Below are 3,579 nucleotides of genomic sequence, written 5' to 3' on the forward strand. Positions count from 1 at the left end.
CAGCTCCTTCTTCACCACAACGGATCGATACAGCGTCCGCATTACTGAAGACGCCGCACCGATCCGCCTGTCGATCTCACGATCCACTCTTCCCTCACTCGTGAACAAGACTCCGAGGTACTTGAACTCCTCCACTTGGGGCAAGATCTCCTCCCCAACCCGGAGATGGCACTCCACCCTTTTCCGGGCGAGAACCATGGACTCGGACTTGGAGGTGCTGATTCTCATCCCAGTCGCTTCACACTCAGCTGCGAACCGATCCAGTGAGAGCTGAAGATCCTGGCCAGATGAAGCCATCAGGACCAAATCATCTGCAAAAAGCAGAGACCTAATCCTGCAGCCACCAAACCGGATCCCCTCAACGCCTTGACTGCGCCTAGAAATTCTGTCCATAAAAGTTATGAACAGAATCGGTGACAAAGGGCAGCCTTGGCGGAGTCCAACCCTCACCGGAAACGTGTCCGACTTACTGCCGGCAATGCGAACCAAGCTCTGACACTGATCATACAGGGAGCGGACCGCCACAATCAGACAGTCCGAAACCCCATACTCTCTGAGCACTCCCCACAGGACTTCCCGAGGGACACGGTCGAATGCCTTCTCCAAGTCCACAAAGCACATGTAGACTGGTTGGGCAAACTCCCATGCACCCTCAAGGACCCTGCCGAGAGTATAGAGCTGGTCCACAGTTCCACGACCAGGACGAAAACCACACTGTTCCTCCTGAATCCGAGGTTCGACTATCCGGCGTAGCCTCCTCTCCAGTACACCTGAATAGACCTTACCGGGAAGGCTGAGGAGTGTGATCCCACGATAGTTAGAACACACCCTCCGGTTCCCCTTTTTAAAGAGAGGAACCACCACCCCGGTCTGCCAATCCAGAGGTACTGCCCCCGATGTCCACGCGATGCTGCAGAGTCTTGTCAACCAAGACAGCCCTACAGCATCCAGAGCCTTAAGGAACTCCGGGCGGATCTCATCCACCCCCGGGGCCTTGCCACCGAGGAGCTTTTTAACTACCTCAGCAACCTCAGCCCCAGAAATAGGAGAGCCCACCACAGATTCCTCAGGCACTGCTTCCTCATAGGAAGACGTGTTGGTGGGATTGAGGAGGTCTTCGAAGTATTCCCTCCACCGATCCACAACTTCCGCAGTCGAGGTCAGCAGAACACCATCCGCACCATACACGGTGTTGGTAGTGCACTGCTTCCCCTTCCTGAGGCGGTGGATGGTGGTCCAGAATCGCTTCGAAGCCGTCCGGAAGTCGTTTTCCATGGCTTCCCCGAACTCCTCCCATGTCCGAGTTTTTGCCTCCGCGACCGCTGAAGCCGCACACCGCTTGGCCTGTCGGTACCTGTCCGCTGCCTCAGGAGTCCCATGAGCCAAAAGAACCCGATAGGACTCCTTCTTCAGCTTGACGGCATCCCTCACCGCCGGTGTCCACCAACGGGTTCTAGGATTACCGCCACGACAGGCACCAACTACCTTGCGGCCACAGCTCCAATCGGCCGCCTCGACAATAGAGGTGCGGAACATGGTCCACTCGGACTCAATGTCCAGCACCTCCCTCGTGACATGTTCAAAGTTCTTCCGGAGGTGGGAATTGAAACTCTCTCTGACAGGAGACTCTGCCAGACGTTCCCAGCAAACCCTCACAATGCGTTTGGGCCTGCCAGGTCTGTCCGGCATCCTCCCCCACCATCGCAGCCAACTCACCACCAGGTGGTGATCGGTAGAAAGCTCCGCCCCTCTCTTCACCCGAGTGTCCAAAACATGAGGCCGCAAATCCGATGACACAACTACAAAGTCGATCATAGAACTGCGGCCTAGGGTGTCCTGGTGCCAAGTGCACATATGGACACCCTTATGCTTGAACATGGTGTTCGTTATGGACAATCCGTGACGGGCACAAAAGTCCAATAACAAAACACCACTTGGGTTCAGATCCGGGCGGCCATTCTTCCCAATCACGCCTCTCCAGGTTTCACTGTCGTTGCCAATATGAGCGTTGAAGTCCCCCAGTAGAACGAGGGAATCACCCGGGGGAGCACTCTCAAGTACTCCCTCGAGTGAATCCAAAAAGGGTGGGTACTCTGAGCTGCCGTTTGGCGCGTAAGCGCAAACAACAGTCAGGACCCGTCCCCCCACCCGAAGGCGGAGGGAAGCTACCCTCTCGTCCACCGGGTTGAACTCCAACATGCAGGCTCTGAGCCGGGGGGCAACAAGAATTGCCACCCCAGCCCGTCGCCTCTCACTGCTGGCAACGCCAGAGTGGAAGAGAGTCCAGCCCCTCTCGAGAGAACTGGTTCCAGAGCCCTTGCTGTGCGTCGAGGTGAGTCCGACTATATCCAACCGGAACTTCTCTACCTCGCGCACTAGCTCAGGCTCCTTCCCCCCCAGCGAGGTGACGTTCCACGTCCCAAGAGCTAGCTTCTGTAGCCGAGGATCGGACCGCCAAGTGCCCTGCCTTCGGCTACCGCCCAGCTCACATTGCACCCGACCTCTATGGCCCCTGCTATGGGTGGTGAGCCCATTGGAGGGGGGACCCACGTTGCCTCTTCGGGCTGTGCCCGGCCGGGCCCCATGGGGACAGGCCCGGCCACCAGGCGCTCGCCATCGTGCCCCAACTCCGGGCCTGGCTCCGGAGGGGGGCCCCGGTGACCCGCGTCCGGGCGAGGGAAATCTGAGTCTCGGTTCTTGCATTTCCATAGAAGTCTTCGAGCTGCTCTTTGTCTGATCCCTCACCTAGGACCTGTTTGTCTTGGGAGACCCTACCAGGGGGCATGGAAGCCCCCGGACAACATAGCTCCTAGGATCATTGGGACACGCGAACTCCTCTACCACGTTAAGGTGGCAGCTCAGAGAGGAGATAAATAACATTGATTATTATTATTCGTATTATTCCTAAACAGAGGATTTGGTCCTTTCACATCATCTACAACCTTTTTTTCTTCCTGAGAACTTTTTTTAAAACTAAAATGGCGGTGATTTACTCATTTTTTGTCATGTTTATTTTCATAGCTTCTTTCAAGCCAAACAAAAGAAATACGATTATTTTGCCAGAGCACATTTGTATCACTACTAGAGGTATTTTGTCAAAAATTAAGGATTTAGTGTTTTATTAATATGACCAGCAACATTTCAATGGTACTATATGTAGGACTTTACAATACTGCACTGCCATCTACTGGTGACTTTTGGCTACCACACGATAAATTGACGTGTAGGCTAGAGGCAGTAGCTTAGTTTCACTTTCACTTTGCCTTTTACCTCATTTTTCATTATCACCAGAATAAAACACAGGACCAAAATGTATTGTTTTATTGGTGAATAATACACCAATATATACATCATTTTAGTTAGTGAAACAATTACAACAAAATAATACAATTAATCACTTTATTACAAACAACAGTTTTAACAAAGTCAATAATGCAAAATAAATGTAGAAAATCAAAAAGTGATCACGCTCCTGATTTACTACAAAGCTTTGAGTCTTCTGCGCATGACACATCTCGCGAGAGCAGAGCAGTCATAGACGAGAGCAGAACCGTCTTGTAACGTCAAGCGTGCCAACTG

Source organism: Nerophis lumbriciformis, linkage group LG38 (assembly GCF_033978685.3).
Source record: "Nerophis lumbriciformis linkage group LG38, RoL_Nlum_v2.1, whole genome shotgun sequence".
In the NCBI taxonomy this organism is placed as follows: Eukaryota; Metazoa; Chordata; class Actinopteri; order Syngnathiformes; family Syngnathidae; genus Nerophis; species Nerophis lumbriciformis.